Below are 12908 nucleotides of genomic sequence, written 5' to 3' on the forward strand. Positions count from 1 at the left end.
TAATTTGTAGATTTATCATAGAATTATTAACTTCCATCTGTTCCATTCAAATTTTTAAGGTATTATTACGTTTTTGTTTTATTTGGCTTTTGGTTTTTTTTTTTTTTTTTGCTTTTTGGAGGAAAAAAAGTAGGGCAAGTGGGATTAACTAACTTATCCAAGATAACACAGCTAGTGTTAAGTGTCTGAGGATGGAATCGAACTCAGGTCCTCCTGATTCCAGAACCAGTGCTCTATTCACTGTGCTACCTAGCCACCTTGAATTATTTTCTTCAGTGAGCTTTTGGACATCCTTTTCTACTTAACCATAATTCTGCTTTTTAAGGCATCTTCTCTTCATTAACTTTTTGAATCTCTTTTGACATTTGTCCTAGCCTATTTTTAAGATGTTATTTTCTTCAATATGGTTTGGGGTCTCCTTTACAAAATAATTGACTCATTTTTCATGATTTTCTTCCATCACTCTCTTTTCTCTGCCCAATTGTTCCTATACTTCTCTTACTTGATTTTCAAAATCTTTTTTGAAAGGATTTCCATAGTCTGACACCAATTCATATATTCAAAACTGCTAAATTTTGTATTATCCCTTCTGTGGCTTTACAATGTTTGAATTATTTCTTTCTGGATGCTTACAATATTTTTTTCATTGACCTGGGAGCTCTAGAATTTGGCTACAATATTCCTGAGAATTTTCATTTTTTTGAACTCCTTCAGAAGGTGATCAGTGGATTCTTTCAATTTCTATTTTACCCTCTTATTTTAGAATGTCAGGGCAGTTTTCCTTTATAATTTCTTAAAAGATTTTATCTAGGCTCTTTTTTTCTCTCATGGCTTTCAGGATGTCCAATAATTCTTAAATTATCTCTCCTGGATCTATTTTCCATTTCAGTTCTTTTTCCCAATGAGATATTTCACATTTTCTTCTATTTTTGATTCATTTAAATTTCTTGAATTGTTTATTGAAGTCACATGGAGTCATTAATTTCTTTTATTTTTGCTTTTTGGAGGGCAATTGGGGTTAAGTGACTTGCCCAAGGTCACTGGGCTAGGTGTGTGTGTGTGTGTGTGTGTGTGTGTGTGTGTGTGTGTGTTAAGTGTCTGAGGCCAGATCCAAATGCAGGTCCTCCTGACTCCAGGGCCAGCGCTCTATTCACTGCACCACCTAGCCACCTCCCATTAATTTCTAATTACCCAATTATCATTTTCAAGGAATTATTTCCTTCAATGAGATTTTTGTTCCCCCTCTTCCATTTGTCCAATTCTATTTTTAAGGAGTTCTTTTAATGATTTTTTTACATCTTTTTTCAATTTGTCCTATTCTGCTTTTTTGTATGTATATAGATATATAGATATAGATATGTACATGTGTATACATATAAATACATATAGACATACACACATGTGTGTGTATTCAATTAGGCCAATTTTGTTTCTTAAGGAATTCTTTGTTTTAGTAGACTTTTCCCTCTTTTTTATCATTTGACCTTTTAAGGTGTTATTTTCTTCAATATTTTTAGTGCCTCTGTTACCAGCTATTGACTCTTTTTGATGATTTCCTTGCATCACTCCTAGTTTTTTCTGCAATTTTTCCTCTCCCTCTCTTATTTAATTTTTAAAATTCTTTTTGATACTGAGAATAATTCACAGTTCTATTAGTATTTAGATGTAGCATCTTGGACTTTGTTGTCATCTTTGAAGTTTGCATTTTGGTCTTCCCTATCACCATAGTAACTTTAGATGGTCAATTTCTTTTGTTCTTGTTGCTAATTCGTTTTTTCCTGCGTATTTCTTCACTTTTAACTTTATGTTATAGTTGAGCTCTGCTCTCAGTCAGAAAGAGAACTATTCCAAGCTTCAGGTTTCTTGTGCTATTCTTTCAAATAGAGTTCTGGCAATCTGCAAGTTTTCATTTCTTCCAAAGTGGTACGTTCCAAGGAGAGGTGTGAGGCTGATCTCCTGGTCTGTGTTTTGATCTATGAGAGACAATAAGCCCTCTTTCTTTCTTACTCTGGAACTGTAACCAGGGTCCCAGCTCCATGGAGTCTGCATCCTCAAATGGGCTAGTATTCCTCCTTACCCTGGGACTGTGAGCTAGAACTGCATCTGGGCAATGCAGCCGTGTCTTATACCTACTTCCAGGAAAGGGTCCCCTGGAATCTCCTTCTGACGACTCTTTGGCCCCTACCCACCAATTCACTTATCCCAAAGGCCTGCCTTCCTGGGTAAGACATGTACTGGACTATGTTCCACTCTGATTCCAGTGAGACAGATATTTCCTGCTGGTCTTCTCAATTATCTTGGACTGCAAAATTGTTTCACCCCATTCTTTTGTGGGACCTACTGATTTTAAGGTATTATGTTAAAGTTGTTTGGAGGGGAAGATGGGAGAGCTCAGGCAAGTCTATGCCTTTGCTCAGACATCTTCCTATTTTATTTTTACATAATCTCTTTTTTTTCCTTTTAAATTGTCAGGGAGATGCAGTCAATGCATTACTTAGGGGAAGTTTTATATCTCTAAATGATTACAACCAAAAAAATTGAGATAGAGCAGATCCATCGATTGGGCATGCAACTAAAAAATAGAAAAAGAACAAATTAAAAATCCAAAATCAAACACTAAACTAGAAATCCTGAAAAAAAGCTAGGATTAATAAAATTAAAAGTGAATTGAATGAATATTTACAATAAAATATAAATTTCCAGATTAACAGAAGTAGGAATGTAATATTCAAACACCCCATCTTAGACAAATAAATAGAATAAGCCACCAATAAACTCCCTAAGAAAAAATCCCAAACACTTGATCAAGCTTACCACTATTTGACCTATATACCAAAGAGATCAATAAAAATGGAAAAAAAGACATATATGAAAACAAGAAAACATTTATAGCAGCTCTTTATGCAGTGGCAAAGAATTGGAAATTGAAGAGATGCCCATCAATTGGGGAATAGCTGAACAAATTGTGGTATATTAATGTAACAGAATATAATTGTGATATAAGAACTAATGATCAAGTAGATTTTAGAAATAATTTGAAAGACTTATATGAATTGATTCAAAATGAAGTGAACAGAACCAGGAGACAGTGCACTGTAACAGCAACATGGAATACTATTGTGCTATAAGAACTGATGAGCAGTTGGATTTAAGAAAAAAACCTGGAAAGACTTAAATGAAATTATGTTGAGTGAAGTGAGAAGAACCATGAGGACATTTTTCAGAGGAACAGCAACATTGTGCAATGATAAGCTATGTTATACTTATCTCTTCTCAGCAATACAGTGATTCAATACAATTCCATATGAGTCATGATAGAAAATGCTATCCAATTCCAGGGCAAGAACTGATGGAGTCTGGATGCAGATTAAAGCATTCTGTTTTCACTTTCTCTGCTTTTTTAATGTTTTTTCCCTTTTGTTCTGTTTCTTCTTTCTCAAAATTACTATTGTGGAAATGCTTAACATGGTTTCACCTGTATAACCTATAAGAGATTGCTTGCCTTCTTGAGAAGGGAGGAGTAAATGGAGGAAGGGAGAAAATTTTCGAAGTAAAAATCTTCTAAAATGAATTCTGAAAACTATCTTTACATATAATTAATAAAAATAAAATACTATTTACATGAAAGAACATCTATGACAAAGTCCTTATTTCTCAAATATATAGAAAACTGAGAATATAAAAATAAAATAAAGTCATATCCCCATAGGATATGAATAGGTGGAGTTCAGATGAAAAAATTAAAACTATCTATGGTCATATGAAAAAGCTCTAGCCCATTATTGATAAATGAAATGCAAATGAAAAACTCTGAGGGCCCATCTCAAAACTACCAGACTGGCAGTCATGACAATAAGAAAAAAATGAGGGGACGTGGGAAATTTGGGTCACTAATGCATTGTTGGGAGAGTTGTGAACTGATCCAACCATTCTGGAGAGCAAATTGTAACTATGCTCAAAGATCAAACTGTGCATACCCTTTGATCCAATAATATCACTGTTAGATCTTGTTTTCCCAAAAGATATAAAAAAAGAAGTGGCTAGGACTGGGAGGGCTTAATTGTACAAAAGTAGTTTAGCAGTACTTTTTGTGGTAGCCAAGAATTAGAAATTGAGGGAATGCCCATCAGTTGGGAGACTGATGAACAAGTTGTGGTATATAAATATAATAGAATAATATTGTGATATAAGAAATGATGATCAGGCCAATTTTAGAAGTACTTTGACAGGTTTATATGAACTGATTCAAAATGAAGTGAGAAGAAACAAGAGAACATTGCACACAGTAACAGCAACATTGTGTGATGATCAACTATGTTGTAAGCTCTTCTTAGTAATGCAATGATTCAAGACAATTCTAAAGGTCTCATGAGGAAAATTGCCAGAGAAAGAACTGATGGAGTCTGAATGCAGATCAAACCATACTATTTTCACTTTTTTTTTTTATTTTGGTCAGTTTCTTCTTTCACAATATGACTAATATGGAAATATGTTTTACATTATTGCACATATATTATAATCTATGTCAAATTCCTTAACATTTCAAGGAGGGAGAAAATTTGGAGTCCAAATGTTTAAATGTATGTTACAATTTGTCTTTACATATAATTAGAAAAAAATAAAATACTCTTAAAAATAAATTTGTCAGAGACTACATCATTCACTCGTGAACACTGTCTACAGGGTTTAATACAGAATCACAGGCAAAATGATCCTAAATTTCAGAAACAGAGATGAACAAGATTAATATAAATATAAACTATATGAGAAAAATATGGAACTATAGGGTCTACAGTTAAATGATAGCTACAGTTTTATTCTCTAATTTTGTAGATATGAAAACTGTCAAGTGATTTTCTCATAGTAACAAAATTAGTAAATGATAGAGTCACAAAAAAATATCTTTCTCTAATCATTTTGAAAAATCTATGAAGAAAGTGGACAAATTCAAGTTTCACAAATATGTCACAAGTCTGACATGTAGAGATTCTCCAGTAGGATTAGGGTGAGAAAAAATTAGCTTGCACCATGGCTGTGGTGAGCATTTGCTTCTTCAGGAACTTCAAACATAATGCAGGTCTTTATCTGTATGCCCTATCATCCTCTGGTATAGCTTTGACAGCTTCTCAGCCTGGGCTGTCCCCAAGTACAAATCTACATGAAGTCATAACTTTTAACTGGTAGGAAAAAAATACAATGGCAACTTTAATGAAAAGGACTTGAATTTTATGAAGACTATTAAATAGATGTTGAGTTTAATGATATATCCAATATGTTATGTGCAGAAACATAGGGTCCTCAATCACTTGTAAATTTATGGTCCAGTGAATTTAATCACTATTGACCTTTTAAAAAATCTTCTTATGTTCTTGACTTGTTTCATATGTGTTTCCCACAGGAAGGAAAGAAAGCACATAATTGGACATTGATGAAGTTAATCATTTTGAAAAAAAATATAAAATACATACCCAGTATATAATTTCTTAATTTCCACATATGTAGAACCTGGGAACTTCTGAAGTTCATCATATCATTGGAAAAAATAAAATCCATGCTGTTGGTATAATAAAATGTTTTTAAGATGCTTCTGAATCATCTATCAAAAACTTATTAAAAATATTGGACCCGAGTTGGTGGCTGCTAGTCCAGTCTCAAAATGGAGGTAAAACAGCCACGAGGCTGCCCCCAGCCTGACGGCTGTCGCCAGGGAGAAGAGACTCATGATCCAAAGGAACCTGAGCAGTTGAGAAAACTGTTTATTGATGGCTTGAGCTTTGAAACTAAGGATGATAATTTAAGAAAACACTTTGAAAAATGGGGCACTCTCACAGATTGTGTGGAGATGAGAGATCCCCCCAAAAAATGTTCCAGAGGCTTTGATTTTGTGACTTATTCTTGTGCAGAAGACGTGGATGCACGGGGCGGGCAGGTGGCTGCATTAAGTAAGAGCACAGGTCCGGGCATCGGAAGACCCGGGATTGGTTCCAGCCTCAGATATTTGGCACCCACACAAAATAGCTGGCTGTGTAACCCATGTAGTGGAACCAAAGAGAGCTGTTTCTAGAGAGGATTCTGTAAAACCTGGTGCACATCTAATTGTGAAGAAAATTTTCATTGGTGGTATTAAAGAAGATACAGAAGAATATAATTTAATAGACTACTTTGAAAAGTATGGCAAGATCGAAACTATAGACGTTATGGAAGATTGACAGAGTGGAAAGAAGAGAGGATTTGCTTTTGTAACTTTTGATGATCATGATAAAGTTGACAAAATTGTTGTTCAGAAATATCATACTATTAATGGGCATAACTGTGAAGTGAAAAAGGCCCCTTTAAAGCAAGAAATGTAGTCTGCTGGCTCACAAAGAGGTCGTGGAGGTGGCTCAGGCAATTTTATGGGTCAAGGAGGAAATTTTAGAGGTGGTGGAGGAAACTGGCTGTGGAGGAAACTTTGGTGGAAGAGGTGGTTATAGTGGTGGTGGTGGTGGCAGCAGAGGCAGTTCTGGAGGTGGAGATGGTAGATATAATGGATTTGGTGGTGATGGTGGCAACTATGCAGGTGGTCCTGGCTACAGTAGTAGAGGGGGTTATGGTGGTGGTGGTGGACCTGGATATGGAAACCAAGGTGGAGGATATGGTGGTGGTGGAGGAGGATATGACGGTTACAATGAAGGAGGAAATTTTGGTGGTGGTAACTATGGTGGCAGTGGGAACTATAATGATTTTGCAAATTATAGTGGACAGCAGCAATCAAATTATGGACCCATTGAAAGGAGGCAGTTTTGGTAGAAGGAGCTCAGGCAGCCCTTATGGTGGCAGTTATGGATCTGGTGGTGGAAGAGGTGGATATGGTAATAGAAGGTTCTAAAAACTCCACAGAAGAGAGATACAGTTCTTAGCAGGAGAGAGAGTAAGGAGTTGTTAGGAAAGCTGCAGGTTACTTTGAGACAATCGTCCCAAATGCATTAGAGGAACTGTAAAAATCTGCCACAGAAGGAATGATGATCCACAGTCAGAAAAGTTACTGCAGCTTAAACAAGAAACCCTTCTTGTTCAGGACTGTCCTAGCCACAGTTTGCAAAAAGTGCAGCTATTGATTAATGCAATGTACATTCCTGAGGTCTTTTGTCTGTTGTAGCTTTGTCTTTCTTTTTCTTTTCATTACATCAGGTATATTGCCCTATAAATTGTGGTAGTGGTACCAGGAATAAAAAACTAAGGAATTTTTAACTTTTCAAAAAAAACTTATTAAAAAGGAAAAACTTGAGGAAGAAGTACAGAATTACAGATGTATTCAAAGCTTTGGGAATCCAAAACTCTTAGGTTCAACTCCTGCTTCTGATATACTGTAAGGGTAATGGCATTTAAAGATCCCCCTGTACTGGCTTGGTTTTCAGGTTGAGTGTCAAAACCCAGAGCTTGTGAATCCCACTTGTGGGATGGACTTGTTGACATGAAGAGAAAGGGCTGAACTGGGAGGAACTGGTCCATGGGATTTAGAGACAGGCCCAAGTACAGAAGGCCAGAAGAACTTTTGGGGAGCAATATCATGAAGGCAGAGAAAGAGGAGAATTGCTTGGGGCCAGAGTTGCTGAGAGGGACTTCTGAGGACCAGTTGGAACTGCCCACAACTTTTGAGAGCTGCCACCCACAGCTGCCAAGAACTGAGGAGACATTACTGAGATACCAGTATTTTGTCTGTTTTGATGTTATTTTTCCAGATACATCTGCTGGTTGATGAGGTGCAGGGTCTGTGAATTCCCTTGAATCTTTGAGGTATAGGCTCTAGGAATCCCCCTTGAACTCTGATTAAATCATATGAGGCATTTGCATGAGGCAATAAACCTTACATTGTGGCTGGGCCCAGACCTCTGTTACTAGCCTAGCCCTCCATTGTGCATCTACTTCCCACACTTGAGCCTATCAAAATATCAATCCACCCTTGAACTGGCCTAGCCCACCATTGTTTGTTGGCTCCAGGTAGCCTCCAGCAACTTCCCACCCTTAATCATTCATTGACCTCATCTGACTTCTCCTGAAGACCCTCCCCAAACTCCTCCTCTAGACCACCCCTAGATTCCTCCCACAACCTTTCTGCATATAAGATCCCATCTTGTCTCCATGTGTGTGAGAGTGCCATAGAATGACCTAGCACAGACTTATTCTGTGTCTAATACTAGCAAACTTTTAATAAACTTTACTTCTCTTTGGCTGAGAAGACTTGAGTAAAATTCATTCAGCAGGACCCATCATGTTGGTATTTTGGGGTCTCCAGAGCAACCCTAACCTCCTTTATGGGTAACCTCTTCACCAGTGAAGGACAGTGTTGTTATTGCAGAGGTTCTGAAAACTTGCTGTTGGTTCAGAATCCCTGGAGAAGGATTCTCTTGTTGTCTCTATATTTTGTGATTGAATTGAGGACTTACTACGAAATGAATATACTTTGTTTATGATTGGAAACTAATGTGCAGTTGAATAGAGAGAAGACTTTGTGATTGACTAAATGAATGTACTTCCCCCTGGTGGAGTAGTACTTTGACTCTATACTTTGTGATTGAATTAAAAACTTGCTAAATGACTGAGTTACACTGTATTTTGATTTCCTCTTTTCTGTGAATGTTTTGTCTTAATTTGTCACTGAATAAATGGAGAGTTACTATGCTGGTATTCTGAACCCACCATATATGTAATGCCTTTCTTTGGCATTACATATATGTAAAGAACATATGTTCCTCTTTATATGTGGACTTTAAGTAGTCAAAAAGGGAAGAGAAAAAAAGACACTTATGTAAAAAATAAGATTGAGACAATTTTGGATGTAAGATGAAACAGTTCCCTAGAAAGTGGTTCAAAGGCACAAGCACATAGATAGATGATAGATAGACAGACAGATAGGTAGACACATTTATATATGTGTAATGGGAATGTAAATTTTTAAGATCTTCCCTGCCCCTAGGCTAAAGTGCACCTGGAGCCTGGGGTGGGAGGCTTGTTTTTCAGTAGATACTTCTTGGTTGGCCAGTGAGTCAATAAGGTTGTTGCATTCTCTGAGCCAAGAAAAGGCTATATAAGCCCTGATGTGTAGCTTTGTTTTGGGGGCTCACTTTGAGAAGTGTTCTGTGAGTTGATCATATGAAACTCTGGGAAGCTATTGGTTGTTGAGAGCTCCCCCCTCACCCCCCTCCCCGGCTTTGAAAACCCTGATGTTAATTTGGTATGGATGTAATGGTTGGACAGTTTGGAAATCTGTCTACTCGATCTGTTTCTGTCTTGATAATTCTGTCTGCATATTCTGAAGTTCAGGGTGCTGACCTTTTTCCCCTGAACTAGGTAAACGATACATATTTGATTAGAGTAAGCTTGTTAACCCATTTTGAGTTGCTTTCATTTATCAAAGCAGATCCAAGAACCTGTGTTGGCAGACACCCTGGGGACACTGGGGTTCTTGCCTCTACAATATGTATATACATATTTATACATACACTCACATATATGTATGTATGTACATATGTATATCTATGTGCATGTATACATGTTTGTACATAATTTTTAAGAGCAGGATCAAACCAAATAAATAAGAGAACTACTTGGAAATTATAGGACAGTTGCATGTTCTTTTTGTTATGCATGATAGAATTGTAGACTTTCAGTTTTTCAAACTGATTCAGAGATAGGACCCCTCCCCTGTTTCAAAGCACTGTAACTCTGATGAAGATAAGAGTAGAGAAGGAACAGCTAACCCCTGATGATGAAGAGTACCCCTTATTGCTTAAAAGACTTAGAATGGAAGAGAAATCAGAGAGTGTATTGAAGTCTAATAAGCTCTTTAGCTACTGGGAGCTCATTGAAGGAAACCTGGGCACCATGTGAAGAGTTGGCTGAACTTATTGTCCATCTATATTGTCCATCTATGACCTGAAAAAAGAATTAACTAGAAATGATTTGGAATGTCCCTCACATATGTCTCTAAATTTGATTAGGAGCCTTCTAGCCATATGTAGGTTTCTAAATATGTCATAATAGTTATGAAGATTGGTCCTACAATTTTGAACACATTAAGTGGGTAAAGGATTGTAAAGTAAGACTTCTTAACAAATATCAGCCGTTCTTTACTATGTTCCTCTTTAGACTTTTCTTACCTTGACTAATAGCATATATAGCCATAAAAATGTTCTTTTAATTTGCATTTAAAGTGTATACACAAATGCTATAATCACATAACCATTCAATCACATGTTTTTCCTTCATATAGATAATAGCAGACAGTTATGTGCTTAGTTATATGGATGATTGTTTTAAATGACTGTAAGATTTAGTTAGAGACTTCACTTGGTGTGACTTTTTTAGGTTATCATTACAATACTACAGTAATTGATATAAAGGAGAGAAAGGAAAATATTACCACTTAATTTTAAAACAATTACCAATAGTACTTTTATTTATAATACCTTGGACTCAATATCCAGAAAATATTTTTCTACTATTTGCTTAAACAGTCTCAGAGACGAACAACCTTACCTTCCAAAATGTAACTGGAGATCTAAGTTTCCTCATGGAAACTTATGGAGCTTCAGAGATAAGGATTATCACTAAAAGAAAAGGTATTGTTACTTATTATGTGAAAAATTATTTTTGCCCTTATTTTAATCTGTATTTTGGAAACTGCTTCTCTAACCCCAATTCATATGACTAACCTCAGCAAAGTTTCTAATTTGTAAAGTAGAGAACCAGAAAACCCCATTTATTTTCTACTACAGAGTATAACACTATGACATGGTTATTGCTAAAAGAGCATTAGATAATATCAAAGTGATTATTAGACATTTAATCATCAGATATTTAGTAGTTTTTGACCCTGGTTAAAATACTTAATGTCTGTCTACATCAATTTCCTCAACTATGAATTGGAGATCATAATAGCCTACCTCACAAGGTTATTTCAAAATCAAATCAGATATTTGTCAATCACTTAGGACACTTCTCAGCATACTTCTTATTGTTAATACTGCAATATGGCAATTGTTAGGAGGTTCCACTCATAATTAAAAGAAAATTGCATATATAAAATGTATAGATGACTGTTTCCATACCCAAGACTTATGATATCAAGAAGAAGAAAGAAAACAATGTATGGCAAACAAACTACTTAGGTTCTAAGGCACATGGAACATACATGTTAAGGTTATAATGAGAGAGAGAAAGAGAGAGAGAGAGAGGGAGAGAGAGAGAGAGGCCCTTTATAAGTAGCTATTTATAATTTCTTCACTCAATCAATAAAAATTTTAAAGTGCCTTCTTTGTGCCAGGGACTGTACTAAGTTCTGTCCTTTATAAAAGAAAAAGTAGCAAAAGACAGGTTCTGCCTTCAAGGAGCTCATAATTTATTGGGAAAGAATGTGTGTAAGCAAATATATACAAACAGATGATAAATAGGAAATAATTAACAGCACTAAAATTAAAAGGGGGTGAGAAATGTTTCCTGTGGAAAATGAGACATTAGCTCAGACTTAAGTAAAGCCTGGGAAGTTAATAGATAGAAGTTAAGATGGTAAGCATTCCAGATATGGGAACAGTCAGAGAAAATGTTCCAAGCCAAGGGATAAAGTGTTTTGTTTGTGGAAGAGTCTGAAGGCCAGTGTCATTGAATGGAAGAGTATGAGGTGGGGAGTAAAGAGAAAGAAGCCTAGAAAGGTAGGGGCAGCCTATGTTATGAAGGACTTTAAATGTCATAAAGAGGATTTTGCATTTGATGCTGGAGGTGATAGGGAGACTTTGGATTTGATTGAGTAATACGGTGATATGGCCAGACCTGCACTTTATGAAAATTATATTAGTGGGTGAATGCAGGAAGGATTGGAGTAGGGAGAGACCTGAGACAGTCAGACGAACCAGTAACCTGTTGCAATAGTCAAGGTGTAAGATGATGGAGTTCTTCATAATGGTGGTGATAGTATCAGAGAGTCAAACAGGTCATATTGAAGAGATATTGCAAAGATGAAATTGGTGATTAGTGGCAACAGACTGGATATAAGAAGTGAAAGACAGTGAGGAATCTAGAATCACTTCTAGTATGCAAGCCAGAGGGAATGAGAGCATGGTGATGTCCCAAAAGTAATATGGAAGGTAGGAGGAGAGAGTAATTAAGAGGAAAGATAATGAATTCCATTTTGGACATTTTGATCTTAAGATGTCTATTGAAAATCAAGTCCTAGAAGTCAGAAATGCAGTTGTATATGTGAGATTGGAGATTAGCGGAGATTGAGGCAGGATAGATAGATTTAAGAATCATAACCATAGAGATGGTAATTAAATCTATGAAAGTTGATGAAATCACCAAGTGAGATAGCATCCTGGGAAAAAAAGAAGGCCCAGGGTAGAATGTTGATATTTCCTGCAATTGAAGGATTTGTTGTTTGGTAATTGTCCTTTATTCTCGAATAGCAACAAAATGACATCACTATGCTAAAGTTATGTTTCAATGTGTCCGACTGTGGCTGATCAGATCAATTTGGGCTCAGAATGCTCTACCACAGGTCAGACACACATAGTCTCTGTGAACATTTGGTGTGGATTCTCCAAATTAGTGCTCCCTGTGTTTCCTTTGAACTGTTTCAATTCTGCTTTGCTCATAGAGCACAGCACCTTCTCTGATGTGGGCACTCTATGCTGAACAGTCCCTTACCAGTGTCTCCCATTTAACACAATCAATTCCAAAGTAGTTGAGAGAGACTGTGAAAGTGTCCTTGTATTGCTTCTTCTGACCACCATGTGACCACTTGCCCTGTGTGAGTTCTCTGTAAAACAGTCTTTGTGTCTGTGATAGTAATGGAATATAAAGATCCCCCTGTATTGGCTTGGTTTTCAAACTGATTGTGTTAAAACCCAGAGCTTGTTAATCCCACCTGTGGG

At 36.4% G+C, this 12908-nt stretch overlaps 1 pseudogene; it reads left to right on the forward strand.

Moving 5' to 3' along the window:
• The first annotated feature begins 5656 nt into the window (after positions 1 to 5656).
• LOC138169980 (heterogeneous nuclear ribonucleoprotein A3-like) lies at positions 5657 to 7132 on the forward strand (annotated as a pseudogene).
• The last annotated feature ends 5776 nt before the right edge of the window (positions 7133 to 12908 follow it).

Source organism: Petaurus breviceps, unplaced genomic scaffold (assembly GCF_028583685.1).
Source record: "Petaurus breviceps papuanus isolate PSGF00001 unplaced genomic scaffold, PetGlider_PUasm1.0 38, whole genome shotgun sequence".
Classification (NCBI taxonomy): domain Eukaryota; kingdom Metazoa; phylum Chordata; class Mammalia; order Diprotodontia; family Petauridae; genus Petaurus; species Petaurus breviceps.